Here is an 18,073-nt window from a genome sequence, read left to right as displayed (position 1 = left end):
AGTATTTGAACTATCACAAGGAAGGTATGAAGGTGACTATCTAAGCTTAACTAGTACTGAATCCAACATTGAAGATGCTACTTTGAGCAGTACATTATTATTGGATTTAACCATCCAATTGTAGTCAGTGTAACTCCTTGTTTGTGATTGAGCAATGAGCTCTAGGCAGTTGGTCTTTTTGCATGTGCAGACCCCATTTGTATACACATACTATCTGCAATGGTATCATCTAATTGTGGGTAAGGTTTCCCACCATGGTTTTCCCCCTCTATGTTATGTGTAGTGGATGTTGTTTCTATTCTATTTCATTCATTAAGTTTCACCGGTATTGATATTAACTGTTAAACTGTTAACTGACATTAAGTTTGGTGTACCGATATTATACATCAAGTTTGATTAAGTTATATTTGGGCTGAAATTAATAGACAACTGATTCACTCCCCTCCCCCTCTCAGTTGCCTCCAGGTCCTAACAATTGGTATTAGAGCCAAGTCCTCTTTTTGTAGAAGTCTAATAGCTTGAGGAGATTCTATGGCAACTAAATTTTTCAGGAAGGATAGTTTGAAACTTGATGGAACTAACTATGGTATATGAAAGATCAGAATGGAGACACATCTAAATTGCATTGGAAGATACATATGGGATGGTACAAAGAATGGCTATGTTGGTCCTACACAAAATCAACCCAATCCACCAACCTTAAGTAAAGATCAAGAGAATGATTGCAAAGCAAGAGAAGCACTTATGAGCATATTTTCAGATCAGCAAATCATAGGATTATCAGACTGATCTACTACTAAAGCTATTTGAGATAAATTGGAGACACTGAATGAAGGAGATACTACTATCAAAATTGCAAAACTGGAATGGTTTTGGGTCAAGTATGAAAATTTGAAAATGGAAGAAGATGAAAGAATTTTTGCTTTTATGGAAAGAGAATGAAATTGTTTTGGGTATACAATGTTGTAGAGGATCCTTAAGTCAAGATGAGATTGTTTCTAAAGTTTTAAGAGCATTTCCACCAGCATACAAAATGATAGTAACTGCTATTATTGAGTTGAGAACAATGCCTAATAAATCGGTGTTTAGAGATACTTTTGTTGGAAAACTTTTAGGATTTGAGTTTGAGGAATTTGGTCCTATTGCTACAATAAAGACAGATTTAGCCTTCAAAGCATCATCATCTGAGAAATCTAATTGGAAAACACTTTATGCAAATAACTTGAAGATATTAGAAGGGAAAATGAAGAACTGGAAGAACTGGAAGAACTTGAAGCACTATTTGCAAGGAAAATGCCTAAAGGTCTAGTTGGAAGTAAGTATGAAGGTAAAGCACCATTTAAATGTTTTAACTGCAATAAAGTTGGTCATTTGGCATCTAGATGTCTTGATAGACATGTAAGATTGAGAGAAGAATCTAAAAGAACATATAAGCCCATTTCCCCCATATTTGGCCTACATAAAATTTGAACTTCTAATCACTCTTAGTGTTGAGTAAAGGTCCAATGGGTGTTATGTGTAAATAGTGAACACGCAATCCAAGGTCATTGTTAGCCAAAATACGAAAAAATGGAAGAATTTTGAAAATCACCACAAATTGAGGGAAAAAAGTTGATAGTTAGGATCTAATCATCATTTTGTATCACATGTCCAACTTTCACCTGAACCTAGTTCATACTTTGTCGTATTTTAAACTTTCAATTTTTAGTGCCTATTGCCCCAAGATGATTAAAATATCTCATCCTGGGATTCATCATGAGGTGAAAATAATTGTGTGGACCTATTTCCCTACCATTGACACATGTTTCAAATTTCAAGACCTAACTCCCTACCGTTTGAAAGTTATGTCATTTTTCCCCAGCCAAAGCAATAAATTTAAAATATTTAAATTATTTTTCAAATAATAATTTAATATTTTAAATTATTTTAATATGTCTGGTCATTTGCGATAAAAAGCTATTTAAAAATATTGATTGCATTCTTCCTTGATTCCTCTCAGTGGCCAATGGTTTCCAAGATGTACTTGATTGTTCGTTGAAGCGGGAGGTTAGAAATGCTCACTTTTTGAGCATTCTTAACCTCATTTTTCAACCTTTTGTCAAAAAGGTTAGAAATGCTCACTTTTTGAGCATTTCTAACCTGTATTTCTAACCTATCACAAAAAGGTTAAGAATTCTCATAAATTGAGCATTTCTAACCTCGTATCTTAACCTTGTGGGTCCCACTTTGTTAAGAGGTTAGAAATGCTCAAAAATTGAGCATTCTTAACCTCTTTCATAAGAATTTAAAAATGAGCTTCAAACAACAAGTTATGAATGTTCATCAATGCGTTGAAGGTAAGTGGTTTCACCAGATGTTGAAGTTGCAGCTACTTTGATCGACATGAATTCACGTGAATAGTTTGATAGAATTCCCCAAAGAAATGTGGTCTCATGAAATGCGATGATTGCTGGATATCTACAAAATGCAGACCATGGGCATAGGGAGAGCATAGACAACCCACGTGAACTGGTGAAGTTGCTAACAAGGCAACAAACTATTTGACTCAATGCCTCAAGCATGTCATCCCACTATATGCAAATGAGGAAGTAGTTGTATGTGTTTGAGGAAATGTTACAAAGGAATGTGATCTCGTGTAGGTCCGTGAGGTGTTAGATAATACATTAACAAGTTGTGATATAGTTGACAAAATGCTTCAAGAGAACATAATCTTCCTCTAGGCTATTGTAATTAGAGATGCTCACATTAATATTCACATGAATTCCCAAAGGAAATGTGAAATCATGGACAAAGCTTGTGAATTGTTTAACTAAATTGTTTTGGCAGATTAAGATGGCAGCGTGGTAGCATAAATGGCAAATGTTAATTGTTTGATAGAAATCCCTCCTAGTAATGTGGTCTCATGGCATATGGTGCAGGCAGCACATATCACAGTTTGATATAAATCCCTCATAGAAATGCGGTCTCATGGCATATAGATGTGGCAATGCGTGTGGACTGTAATAAACGTTGATTCCAGTAGGGGTATTCTTTGACAATGTTTTTCAATAATGCTACAAATCATGAGAAATGTGGATGCATAGACCCAAGCATGTCAACTGTTTGATAGAATTCCTCAAAGGAACGTGGTCTCTTGGCATGATAATGAGAAAGTTTTATTTTTACAACCATTTTCGGCATCCCCCTGCCAACGATAAGAGGGAATGAATCAATCCATTGCATACTATCAAATAAAAGAAAATAGAATCACATTTGTTGCTTTGGTGAATATGAAAGAAGATCAAAAGAGCATCGTGCTAGCACATGAACTTTTCTACATGGCATTTTGGGCATCGTGGTATGTGAGCCGTGAAGCATAGATAACCCGCAAACTATTTTATAGAATACTTCTTGCCAAACGTGGAGGGAAGAATGGCAATATGGAGATTCAGTCAAACCGTAGAAATAAAGGAATTTTGTCATCCGTGGAAGCTACAACCGCTCTAGCAGACTTGTATGCAGAATGTGGAGCTCACACAAGGCATGCTAACAGTCTGATAGAATGCTTCAAATAAACATCATCTCATTGCATGCTTTGATCAAATAAATGTGGTCTCGTGGAATGCGATGATCTCAAGATATGCATGGAATGGAGTTTGCGAGGAAGCTCTCAAAATGTTTAAATTAATGCAGCACACATGCATTTAAAAGACCACCTCAAATAGATGTCATCTCATTCAAATTGAAGGACATGTGAAAAATGAATTTGTTGAAAAGGCTTTACAAACTTTCAAGAAATCTCAATGGCACGTATAGTGTTAAGCTCTATAAGCTTTGCCAATATTCATCTATGTCTATGTCATTCGACACAGGTTGGGAGGACACAAAGTCTAGGTATCCTTTTCAACAAATGCAGTTTTATGTGTATCCTACAGTTGTAGCCTGAGCATGAGCCCACACATCATTGTTTAAGGCCGATCGAATGGATGCCTTGGAGATTTGATATCTCAAGGAGTGAAATTTATTGATTGAAAGATTTATATAAGATGGATGTGTTGAAAATTCATAACTTTCTACTTGACTAAATCCCAAATGTGGAAGCATAGGCATCGTATATGAATCATTTGAATTGTTTCCTCAAAAAGATGTCATCTCATCTAATACAATGAACTCAAGATCTGCAGATTTGTTATGAAGTTTTAATCTTTCAAGATAATGCAATTGGCAGGTGTAGCCAAATTCCATGACCTTTACCAGTAGACAACAAAGAAGCTCTGAATGAAGATGCCTCAACACAATTTCATCTCATGAAAGCTTTGAAGGAACTGTTAATGTAAATAATGCATGCGAACTATTGTTGAAAGGGGGTGTCATGGGCATTCTTTAGAGCATAATAGAATTCGGGATTTTGGTTAGACTCTATAGTTCAAAATGCTTTGGTAAACAAGACACAAGACATGTTTTTGAACAGCAAATCATAGAAGCTTAGGAAGGCAAGTGAATTGTTTGACAAAATGTTTCAAAGAGATGCTGTCTCATTTAATGAAACAATTGCAGAATGTGCTCAAAATTGGTTTTGCAAGGAAGATCTTGAACCCTCTTAATTCTATAATCTTTGCTTGTGCTCTACAGTTGTGGTCAACCTTCATACCCATGGCGGCTATCTTGAGGACATAACAAATCCCGTTATTTTTATGCCAGTCATATTTGTGGCAATTGTACAAGGCATGTCAACATTTGACAGGATGCCTCAAGGAGTTGACATCTCAAATAATATGATGATTGCATAGACATGGAGTTGAACCGATTGATAGAAATGCTTTGGAAAGATATCATCTCTTGACCCACATTGATTTCAAATTATACAAGCCACACCAATATGGGATAGCTATGGAATGAAGGCACCCAACAATGCTGATTCAATATTGTGTCAAAAGGATGACATGATGGGGGTTAGTTTATGACAGCAAAGATTTTTCACACATAATTGGGAAACATGCAAGACGGCAATAAAGGATTCTAGTTGATATGATCATAATGGTGTGTCCTCGAACAAAAGATATTGGTAGGAAAATACCTTGTTTCAATGATCGAGATACCAACATATGAAACAGATGGTGAGATGATTACGAGATCAAATGAAGCAAATGAAGATGGAGGCTACCTTGACAAAAGCAACAATGAGTTATTTCTTCATTGTAATAGGTTTGATATTTTCTTTTTGTAAAAAGTGACTTATGTCACTTATTTTAACCCAAGGTTAGAAAGTTGACTTCTTCTACGCATAAAAGTGTAAGTTATTGACTCATTGAGATTTACGCAGAAAAAAGCTAGTTATTAACCCACGATTAAAGTTAGTTTCTAAGGTGGTTATTCTGGGAAGCCTATAAATACAAGGCTATTTGTAATGTAGGGGGGACTTTTTTAGAGAAGGGAAAACTCTGCTGGAATTCCAGGAGAAACTTGTAATGACATTTTGATTTGCACTATGCATAGAAAGGATTTTGGACTTGTATATTTCCAAAAGGATAATGAAGAATATGTTTTAGTTCGTGTGTTCTAAATGTATTTGTGTGTTATTATTGCCGATTTCTCATATGTCAAATTGGTAGTCTTTTTATGCATATGTGATTTATACAATTGATGTGATGATGCACAAGCAACCTTTGGTATCTCAGTTTGAATGTGTTGGAGTATCTTATCTCTATGTATGTTGAGATTTGTCATTCTTCTTTATCATCATCTCATGGCTAAGCATATTACTTTACAAACTCCCCTTTTAAATTGTTGCAAATATCGAGAAATCTCAGTTGATGGTCGTATGTTTGTTGTTTGGGGTTTATGTTATTTATCTTCTTTAAGTTCTATGTTTTCTCTTTTATGTACTTTAAGGTTAAAAGTACACGAAAATCCTAAACACCCCTATCATACAAGGGAGCTTCCCCTCTCAAATGCAGAGGAAGATCGTGTTTCACAGAATGATCTCTCCAACTGTTGGAATGTTTGTCACTGCTTGTCAGGTAAATAGGGTCAGTGTCAAGTAAACGACCACAGTGACAAATCTGTTTACCAATAGAATTTTGGTGACTCTGCTGGGGAGCAACATACCAGTCTACTTTGTTCCTCAGATATTGTAAGGTACCTTCTTTAGAATTAATGTTGGCGACTCTGTTTGAAAGATTGAATTTAGAACAATGGTTTGGTACAAAGGAAAGTTGGAAAGTGATAGTGAAAGTGATGATGAAGATTATATATATCCAAAGTGACCAGTTCCTGATGAACCTATACAAGTTGACTTCTTGAAGAAATTTTATGGTGGCATGCTGTTTACTCTAGATGAGATTCATCCTTCCTTATGTCGAGTGTTGCAAAAGATTGAAGAAAAAGATGGAAAGGAGATTGGTTTTCTTGCTTGCGATCATTTACCCAAGTTAACAATCAATAAAGATGAAGACAAAAGTGACCCTTCTCCTGTACAAATTGTGCAACTGAATCAAAGTCATGATGAACTTGAATAGGTCAACTTCTTGAAGAGTTTTAATAGTGGAAAGAAACTTGATCCTCATAAAATTAATCCTTCTCTACTCCAGACTCTACAAAAGATTGAGGAAAAAGATGGAAGAGAGAACCAAATTTTTCTCATGACTATATTCTTGAATCAACAATGGATAATAATGTCGATGCTCATTCTCCTCCACCCATTTCATAACAAAATCAGGTTCTCAATGATTCACATATCAAATTTTTGAAAAGCTTTTATGGAAATAGGAAACTTGATCATACCAAAGTACATCCTTCTCTGCTCCAAACATTGCAAGAGATTGAACAAAAAGAAGAAGGAGAAAATTATTTTCTTGAAGATGTACACACTCCTGATGAGATGTCTTGTGATCCAAATTTTGAAAAAGATCCATATTATTATGCATGTGTTAAGGAAGATGAAGCTGCATTAGCTCATAAGGATACATGTCAAAAGAAAGATCAAGATGAAGTGTGTGAGGAAGAAAAAGAAGACCATGTTCCTATATGTCATAAGCATTATGAAGATCACCATAGCAAGGACGAAGTCTTCCATGAACCTGAAAACAAGGAGTTTGAAGGAGAAAAAAATGATTTCAAGATTTCCATGTAGCCCAAGCTTCAAGAAAATGGTGAAGAGGAAAGGTATAAACATGAATCTCCTATAGTTATCATTCCAACTTGGTGTATGAATTCTTCTGATGATGACTTTCTATGTGGAGAGGATATTCCCATTCATCCATCACTAACAGTTGAAGATGAAAACTGTTCCGTGGAAAATAAAGGTATGAAACCTAATGGACAATCTTGTATGGATTTGACCAATGGAGAAGCAACCATAGGTAAAATTTTGCAGACATATTCTCTATCTTCAAAAATGGAGACTTTAAGTAAACTCCTAGATCAACCTCGAGTGAAAGAAGATGAACCATCAAGTATCCACTCTTTATCATGCATGCCACTTGACTATGAAGTTTTCAAATTCCATGAAGAGTGTGATAAAGAGGAATCATTGGGACAAGATAACACAAAAAGTAATACACACATCTATGAGCAGGTTGAAAATGAAATCCATGTAGGAATATCAACAAGTGTCCCTATCTTGATGGAATTGCAATCTATGTCTTATGAAGTTTCCAAGGTTCAAAGCAATCTTCCTTTTGAATCTTTAAATCAAGAAGACTCCCCTATCAAAGAGGATAGTTTTGGGAACTGTACCAAGAATGCAAAGATAAGTGGGGTAATGGATGGTCTAATGAAGGAAGCCCATGGAGTTAACTCTCATAATGATTGTATTCTAGATTGGTGTTTGAAGGCTCTAAATGATGACTTCTCCTATGGTGAAAGCGTGTGTCTCAATCCTTTGTTTTCAAGTGAGTGCATTTCTACAGGTGATTTTGAAGCTAATAGTCATGAGCCTGATTCAATGGTTGTGTCTACTCAAGTTTCTTCACATCATAGATTATATGAAGGTTGTCCAATTCGATGCTTGATTTCTTCCAATCCAAACTATCAAAGAGATATTCAGATAGAGGATATAGGTGCACTTGAGAATATTCCACAAATCGCTAATAATGTTCAAAATGGTACCCAAATCTTTAAAGAGAGCTCGCAGATTTATGATGAGATATGGTTGTTTGGTTCATTGATCAAAGATATTTCTCATCATCAACATGTTGATCTAGATAGCCTACTGAGCTTATAGGTGTCATATGGATGCATGCCACTGCTCCACAAAGGTGCCTATTTCTCTCAGCCTGTGAATGGTTTTGTATGATAATCGTGGAGAGCTTTGAGGTGGGCATTGCCTAACATGTACATAATTTAGTTGGAATTTTGTTGTGTTCATCCCATTTTTGTTTTGTGTCTAGTTTCTCCAGCCTTTCCCTATGTTGTTTCCTCTGTGACTCTATTGCCCAATGAATAATGCACTAGCCTACGAACTAGAGCTCTTGAGTTCATCCTGCATCCTTTGCAGTCCTTGTCCCTAGTCAAAGCTAGCTATTGCCCCCATATTTGGCCTACATAAAATTTGAACTTCAAATCACTCTCAGTGTCAAGTAAAGGTCCAATGGGTGTTATGTGTAAACAGTGAACACGCAATCCAAGGTCATTATCAGTCAAAATACAAAAAATGAAAGAATTTTGAAAATCACCATGAATTGAGGGAAAACAGTTGACAGTCAGGATCTAAACATCATTTTGTATCACATGTCAAACTTTCACCTAAACCCAGTTCATACTTTGCCGTATTTTTAACTTTCAATTTTCGGTGCCTGTTGCCCCAAAATGATTAAAATATCTCATCCTAGGATTCATCATGAGGTGTAAATAATTGTGTGGACCTATTTCCTAACCATTGACACGTGTTTCAAATTTCAGGACCTAACTCCCTACTTTTTGAAATTTATGCCATTTTTCCCCAACCAAAGCAATAAATTTAAAATATTTAAATTATTTTTCAAATAATAATTTAATATTTTTAATTATTTTAATATGTTTGGTCATTTGCAATAAAAAGTAGTTTAAAAATATTGATTGCATTCTTCCTTGATTCCTCTCAATGGCCAATGGTTTCCAAGATGTACTCGATTGTTCGTTGTAGCGAGAGGTTAGAAATGCTCACTTTTTGAGCATTCTTAACCTCAATTTTCAACCTTTTGTCAAAAAGGTTAGAAATGCTCACTTTTTGAGCATTTCTAATTCGTATTTCTAACCTATCACAAAAAGGTTAAGAATTCTCAAAAATTGAGCATTTCTAACCTCATTTCTTAACCTTGTGGGTCCCACTTTGTCAAGAGGTTAGAAATGCTCAAAAATTGAGCATTCTTAACCTCTTTCATAAGAATTTAAAAACAAGCTTAAAACAAGAGATTATGAATGTTCAACAATGAATTGAAGGTAAGTGGTTTCACCAGATGTTGAAGTTGTAGCTTCTTTGATCGACATGAATGCACATCATGGAAGCACAGACAACGCACGTGAATAGTTTGATAGAATTTCTCAAAGAAATTGTTGGCACTTTTGATGTTTATGTTGTGATTGTCATTGATGGACACACACTTGTATTGAGATCCCCTTTATATGTATGAGCTTGTGCTCAACTAGTATTTGTTGCAACCGATATGTTGTATACTAGTCTCTAGACTAGTGATTTTGTAGAATGTGTTTCCCAGTTTGAAGCAGCATGTCGACCCCAAGTGGTTCGTAGATCCCAAGTAGTATGAGGGAGCAAACTGGCACAACACATTCTTACCAGTCTTAATTTTTGACAAATCGGCAACCGGTATTTTGTAGGAACCGATAATACTCTATGATGAGTTATCAACCAGCATTTTGTGATGAGTTACCAATCCACCAATTGTTTGACAGTGCCGACACATTGATGGTGATTCTTGTGTCGTGTTACTGAGTATATCTAGATTCATTGAACCTAGGAAATTGTAATGTAATCCTATTGGACCAACATGAAATCAGATTCCTTTTAAAAAGGACATCATGTCTAGGGTTTTAAGTTGTTGCTGAAAGGGTTAATGTTGAGCTAGGGTTTGAGGTGGAAGTTGAGTTGTTGTGAGAATGATCTTATCTGAGAAGATCAAGTTGTAATTGTGAGAGAGAGAGAGAGAGAAGACTGAAGTAATGCTGGAATGCATTAGCTGTGAGCAATACTGGATCTAACCAAGTAGTTTGTGCTATTAGATAGATCAAACACTTGTTGATAACTCACATCTTTGACAAGTCTGTAGCCCTTAACCGGGTAGGCCTCAAAGCCTTTGTAAAATCCTCTAACAAGGTGGTTCACACATGTGAATCAAAAATCCTCTAACAAGGTAGTCTTTAATCAGACTTATCTCCTAATAGAGATTGAGATTCCTAACATGATCTGTTCTGGTGAAGAACATTGTAAGACCTTAACCAATCTGGTTTCTATTCTGCAGATAGTGACTTGTGAGTTCCATCTCACCATGGTTTTTCCTAGTTGGGTTTCCACGTCAAATATCTTGTGTTATGGTTGTATTTCTTTTGTGGGTGAATGCTTTATTTGCATTTTGGTTTGCATGTGTGGTAACCGGTTTGACTGTCAGACTACTTTATTGGTTTATCTTTAGACTGTATAAGTGTTTTAGTGCAATAATTTTTGGCATACTAATTCGCCCCCCCCTCTTAGTATTCATCAATTGGTATCAGAGCCTACCTTTCTATAAGTTTAACCACTTGGAAAGAGATATGGGGAAATACACCTTGAGGGAACTTACTCAATGACTCACTAAGTTTGAGCAAGCCTATGATGATCTTATGGTCAAATACAAGGCATGTCAAGCAAAAGGGAGAGAACATGCAGAGAGGCTGATGGAACTATCTGAAAGTAGTTTTGAAGATGAAGCTAACATGGAAGCCATGATTGCTAAAGTGAATAAGCTGAATGATTCAAACTCCAATCTAAGAAAGGAGTTGGAAGGACTGACTATTCAGTCTAGTCAAGAGCTTGAGAACCAAAGAAAAGCTGAAGATTGGGTAAAGGACAAAGATCATGAAATCTCCAAGTTGAAACATGAGATTAGTGTACTGATTGCTCGCCTTCATGAGAGCGGAATGGAAAAAGAAGACATGCAAGGAGAACTGAACATTGCCATCTCTGAAAATGAAAGTCTTATGGAGACAAACACTACTATTTCCAAAGAACTCTTTGAGTGAAAGGAAATACTTGCTAAGTTTGGCAAAAGTACTATCAAGCTAGAGAAAAAGCTTGAGTCATCTAGACCGGCAAAGAATACCAATGGTCTTGGTTTTTCTAGACATGAGGAAGGAGAATCCTCAGGAACAAATGCCGAAGCATCAAAGAAGCAACCAACACTCAAAGGAAAAGGTAAGCAAAAATTCAAACCTGTTTGCTTTAACTATCTTAAAGAAGGACACATTGCCAATGTATGTAGGAGCAAAGCCTACAATAATTTTCCCTATTTTATCAACAATGTACCTAGATCCAACAAGTTTGGGCATAGCACATTTGAATGTAGGTCTATAATGGATAACACTGGAAGGTATCCTCAGAGGACCCAAGGAACTAGTCTTGAACCTTTTATGAACCAGAACCACAACCAGTTTAATGTCTTCAATCATCAATCAAGAAGCGGTGGCCATCAAGCGGCAACTGGATGGAGAGAAAGTTGTATGATCTGTCATGGTCATGGTCACACAGCTGCAACATGCAAAAGGAAGAATGGAAACATGTACAATGGACCTTGGAGAGCACCTAGACTTGTTTGCTATCACTGCAAAAAACAGGGTCACATTGCAAGATTCTGCATAAGTAGAAAAAGTATATCTGATGATATACTGGTCACTCAGGAAGGAGAAATAGATGTTGAAAAAGTTCAAGGAGACATGAAGAAAATATGGAAGAAGAAACCAATATTGTTAGAAGAGAACTGGTTTCTGCACCTAGTGTGGAAATATCAGAACTGGCAAACTAAGCCTCAAAGGCTTAGGGGGAGAAAATGGCAAAATGCTTTTGAACCCCCGGTTGACACCAGTATGCGATACCTATTGCTTGGCAAAAGACTGAAAATGGTAAAAAGGAAAATTAGGGTTTACACCCTAATAGAGGAGCATTAATGATGGTAGGTGAGAGACATGTATAAATGCATTTTTCAAATCATTTCTCACTATCTATTTTCGAGCGAAGAAAAGTTTTCAAGTGCAAAGCAAAGAAAAGGCGATTTGAGCTTAGATTTCAAGAAATTGGATAACCTTGAAAGAGATTTAAATCTAGTTTGCAAGCGGTAGTGGAGAACACAAAGTGGTGATTTGGCATCCGACGAAGAGTGAAGTGAAGCAGAATCAGGAAGCCCTAATCTATGTTTGAAAGGTATTTTTCATGTTCTTGAAATATTCTTCAATGGCTTCGGAATCTCATACCAGTTCAAGTACATCCGTTGAGTCAGAAAGTTTCATTCAGAGGAAGTCCAAGTATAATGCTTTATCACAAGTTCTAGCTGGAGTCATAGTCGAAGAAGGAATTTCTGATTATATTGATTTCAAAATAGAAGACCTAGGGTCTTTAGCCATTCATACTCAGTTAGGTCTATTTTGTGGAAAGGACAAAAGTATCAAACTAGAATTTAGTGTCATAGAGAAGAAGAAATTCCAAAACACAGTATATTTCCTAGAAGACTTCACAGAGGATCACATCAAGATCATCTTGAGTAGAGTCCATGGTGACAAGATGTACCTGGAGATGATGCATGATATCACGCCTCAGGCAATTCATGCAGTCACCAATTTCTACAACACAGGGGAAGTGCCAACCCTGAGAAAAGTGAGCAAAACAAAAATGACCAAGCTCACCGGTTCAACAAGTGATTCACAGGGCATGATAGTCAATCCTATCAAGGATGATCTGGTGAAATATGCATGCATGGTGATTGGATACAGAACATTCTCAGCCAGTAGGATTCATTTTGTATCTGTTGGAGCGGTAAATGCCGCTTACCGAATGATAAAAGAGGATGCATCTTTGGACTTATGCACCGGCATGCAGAGGCAACTATTGCTAAATCTTAATGCAATCAAGCAAGACAACTCACTGAGGTTTAAGTTTGGACAACTACTTGTAGGGTTGTTCTTTTATTTCCAAGGCTACTTTCCGGGTGTAGGAGATGTCCAGTGGTCACCTGACCAACTGATAACCAACCAGATAAAGGAAAGTGTGCAAGCCATTGGAACCGGCTACCCTGAGGTACTAAACAAATATTTTGATGAGTTTAGAAGAAAGACGAGTTAGAGGGTAAGAATCTCAGGTGACATAGTGAAGAAATTTGAAGATGATATCTGTTTCACTATTCAGGTGGACAACTATCTAATGGAGGTTGTTGAGCCTAGAATGGAGGAAGTGGAGCCTATGGGCTATGAAGTCATGTTTGACATGCTGGAAGGGTATGCTTCAACCCTTATTGCCTCGCCTCTTGATCAAAAGGCTAAGAGGACCGGAACCTACTTGGAGAGGATTGCACCGGTTGAAGAACCATCGGTAAAGAAAGGAAAAGAACCGACAGCTACGAAAGCTAAGGCAGTGCCAGCAGCATCAGCACCGGCTACCACTGCAACTCCAAGAGTGACCAAGTGGTCACCAACAAAGAAGAAACCAGAGGTAACACCGGAAAAAGTCTTCAAAAGAAAGAGGAAGACTAAGGAAAATGAACCGGACTCCAAAGAAACTGAGTCTGATGAGCAGCCAAAGAAGGCAAGACAAACAAAGAAGATGAAGAAGAATGAACCAACAACATCTGCACCGATAAATATAGACATCTCCTCATACAAACCTTTGACACATTGTCAAAGAACAGTAAAAAATATTAGGAGAAAGTTACTTCATGATTTAATAGATTATTATGATGAATTCAATAGTGAGGAAAAAGATGAAGTACTACAGGAAATCATTCTTTATTTATGTAAAAATGATTGGTCACCATCAAAGATTAAATCTTAGACACCGGATTCATTATTTAAAGCATTGGATAATAAATGGTGCATTGCCATTGAAAAGGAACAGGAGATTAGGGAGAAATTTTTTGCAGAGTACTTCCCCGAACTCTCAAATTTAGAATTGTTTGATGCCCTGGATCAAAATAAAGGTCTCTTCTTCACAAGGAGAAGAAGACTTTGGTTGTTGGAGGGGAGAGTTGATGATGTAGAAAAAGATACACATCAGCACATGGCCCATGCTATTAGCTCTCACAAAGCACGAATGGCCAACCTCCAAGCAGAAAAGGAACTGGTTATTTCCAAACCGGATGAGGTCTTTGATGAGGAAGGAAACCTAGTGGAAGAACCAATCGACACCATCGATGTCGATGCCCTGGATGTAGAAGATGTCACTCAAGACATAACTTTTGAGGCAATAGAATAGGGGCAATAGGCCGATCAGGGTGGTGAACAAGCTGAGGACACATAGCAAGCAACAAAGGAATAGGAAGAGAAAAAGAAGAAGGATGAAGATGAGAAATAGAAGAAAGAGGAAGAGAAGAGAAGAGAGGAAGAGGAGAAACAGAAAGATGAAGAAAAGAAGAAGCAAGAAGATGATAGGAAAAAGAAAGAAGAAGAGGATAAGGAAGAAAAGAGAAAGAAGGAAGAGGAAGAGAAGAAGAAGAAGGAAGCAGAAGAGAAGAAGAAGAAGGAAGAGGAAGAATAGAAGAAGAAGGAAGCAGAAGAGAAGAAGAAGAAGGAAGAGGAAGAATAAAAGAAGAAGGTAGAAGCAGAAAGAAGAAGAAGACAAGAAGAAGATGGAAGAGGAAGAGAAGAAAAAGAGAGAAGAGAAAGAGAAGGAAGAGAAGGATAAGAAAAAGAAGGAAGAAGAAGACAAGACAATTGAAGCAATGAAGACCACATAGATGAAACTCCTAAGGCAACCGGTAGCCAAGCCAAACTGGCTGCTATCTCGAGCCCCATTGATCTCCAATCTGCAAGTGAGTCTAAGCTTATGTAGAGCATCAAGGTTGCCCAAGAGCATATTGAAGGCATTCACAGGAAAAGAGAACAAGATATTATTCAGGCGGCTGTAGAGATGCTGACTGGTTTAATCCCCGGTACTAATCTTCCTGACACTGAATCATCACTAGCACAACTCAAACTTCTATGTACTATAGTGGATGATCAGGTTCAGAGTCTAAAAGAAGCAGTAGAGGCCAATGTAAAGAAAGAGTACCAAAAGGCTCTTAATGTTGCTCAAGTGAAGAAGTTAAATGAGCTTAGGACTGAACTACTAAAGGATCAAAAGGACATAAGGAATGCCTTGGATGAGGGAAACTTGCTACTCAGCAAAATTTGTCAACCTCATCTATTCTGTGATGATGTGCTAACCAAGAAGCAATAGCTTCAAATGGACTTACAGTCCTACTTGGGCACATTCAAGACTCCTTATGATTCCTTTGCAACATATGGGCAAACTGTTCACTAGTTCCAGGTCCATTCAGCCAAGATGGAGCAAGAGATCAGTACACGGTCTAGGGATTTGTAGGAGCTTCAACTAGTATTACTTCCATGATTGAAAATTATTTAGAAGTGTTATCTAAACCTGGATGCCTTGACAGTCACATAGAAACTGAGCACAATAGATGCCATGGAGGAACATGTATCCTAGATGCAGATAGAGAAGGAAGTGGCAACCTACCTACTTGAGTCCTGGTCCCTATCCATGAAACAATTTTTGCAGGACTATAAAGTACTTTTTGACAAGTATTATTCATTATTGTCATAAACTATTTTATATATATGGAAACAGGGTTTTTCAGCAGTACTTTGTCATTGTTGGCAAAGGGAGAGAAGTATATCTGGTTTTTTGGTTTTCAGTTTTAAAATTTTGATCTTCTGTCATATGGGGGAGAAGTATATCAGGGGGAGATGTATCTATTTTGAAATTTTGATATATGCTATGATATATGTTAGATGCTCTAATGATTATGCTCTGTATGCAAAATTGCTATACACTGTGTTGATTAAGGGATAGTGAATATGCTTAGGGGGAGCAATTTTGTTAATGGCAAGTTTTTGTTGTAAAACACTTAGATGCCAAAATTTTATTTTCCTAAGTGTTGCCATCAATGCCAAAGGGGGAGATTGTTGGCACTTTTGATGTTTATGTTGTGATTGTCATTGATGGACACACACTTGTATTGAGATCCCCTTTATATGTATGAGCTTGTGCTCAACCGGTATTTGTTGCAACCGGTATGTTGTATACTAGTCTCTAGACTAGTGATTTTGTAGAATGTGTTTCCCAGTCTGAAGCGGCATGTCGACCCCAAGCGGTTCATAGATCCCAAGCGGTATGAGGGAGCAAAGCGGCACAACACATTCTTACCAGTCTTCATTTTTGACAAACCGGCAACTGGTATTTTGTAGCAACCAGTAATACTCTATGATGAGTTATCAACCGGCATTTTGTGATGAGTTACCAATCCACCGATTGTTTGATGGTGATTCTTGTGTCGTGTTATTGAGTATGTCTAGATTCATTGAACCTAGGAAATTGTAATGTAATCCTATTGGACCAACATGAAATCAGAGTCCTTTTAAGAAAGACATCATGTCTAGGGTTTTAAGTTGTTGCTGAAAGGGTTAATGTTGAGCTAGGGTTTGACGTGGAAGTTGAGTTGTTGTGAGAATGATCTTATCTGAGAAGATCAAGTTGTAACTGAGAGAGAGAGAGAGAAGACTGAAGTAATGCTAGAATGCATTAGCTGTGAGCAATACTGGATCTAACCAAGTAGTTTGTGCTATTAGATAGATCAAACACTTGTTGATTACTCACATCTTTGACAAGTCTGTAGCCCTTAATCGGGTAGGCCTCAAAGCCTTTGTAAAATACTCTAACAAGGTGGTTCACACATGTGAATCAAAAATCCTCTCACAAGGTAGTCTTTAATAGGACTTATCTCCTTACATAGATTGAGATTCCTAACAGGATCTGTTCTGGTGAAGAACATTGTAAGACCTTAACTGGTCTGGTTTCTATTCTGCAGATAGTGACTTGTGAGTTCCATCTCATCGTGGTTTTTCCTAGTTGGGTTTCCACATCAAATATCTTGTGTTATGGTTGTATTGCTTTTGTTGGTGAATGCTTTATTTACATTTTGGTTTGCATGTGTGCTAACCGGTTTGATTGTCAGATTGCTTTACCTGTTTATCTTTAGACTGTGTAAGTCGTTTAGTGCAGTAATTTTTGGCATACTAATTCACCCCCCCTCTTAGTATTCATAAAAAATGTGGTCTCATGAAATGCGATGATTGCTAGATATCTACAAAATGCAGATCGTGGGCATAGGGAGAGCACAGACAACCCATGTGAACTGGTGAAGTTGCTAACAAGGCAACAAACTATTTGACTCAATGCCTCAGACATGTCATCCCACTATATGCAAATGAGGAAGTAGTTGTATGTGTTTGAGGAAATGTTACAAAGGAATGTGATCTCGTGTAGGTCTGTGAGGTGTTAGATAATACATTAACAAGCTGTGATATAGTTGACAAAATGCTTCAAGAGAACATAATATTCCTCTATACCATTGTAATTAGAGATGCTCACATTAATATTCACATGAATTCCCAAAGGAAATGTGAAATCATGGACAAAGCTTGTGAATTGTTTGACTAAATTTTTTTGGCAGATTGAGATGGCAACATGGCAGCATAAATGGCAAATGTTAATTGTTTGATAGAAATCCTTCCCAGTAACATGGTCTCATAGCATATGGTGCAGGCAGCGCATATCACAGTTTGATAGAAATCCCTCACAGAAACACGGTCTCATGGCATATAGATGTGGAAATGTGTGTGGACTGTAATAAACGCTGATTCCAGCAGGGGTAGTCTTTGACAATGTTTTTCAATAATGCTGCAAATCATGAGAAATGTGGATGCATAGACCCATGCATGTCAACTATTTGATAGAATTCCTCAAATGAACGTGGTCTCTTGACATGATAATGAGCAAGTTTGATTTTTACAACCATTTTCAGCATCCCCTTGCCAACGATAAGAGGGAATGAATCAATCCATGACATAATATCAAATAAAA

Source organism: Cryptomeria japonica, chromosome 7 (genome assembly GCF_030272615.1).
Source record: "Cryptomeria japonica chromosome 7, Sugi_1.0, whole genome shotgun sequence".
NCBI classification, from domain to species: domain Eukaryota; kingdom Viridiplantae; phylum Streptophyta; class Pinopsida; order Cupressales; family Cupressaceae; genus Cryptomeria; species Cryptomeria japonica.
Note: the sequence above shows the minus strand (reverse complement) of the source record.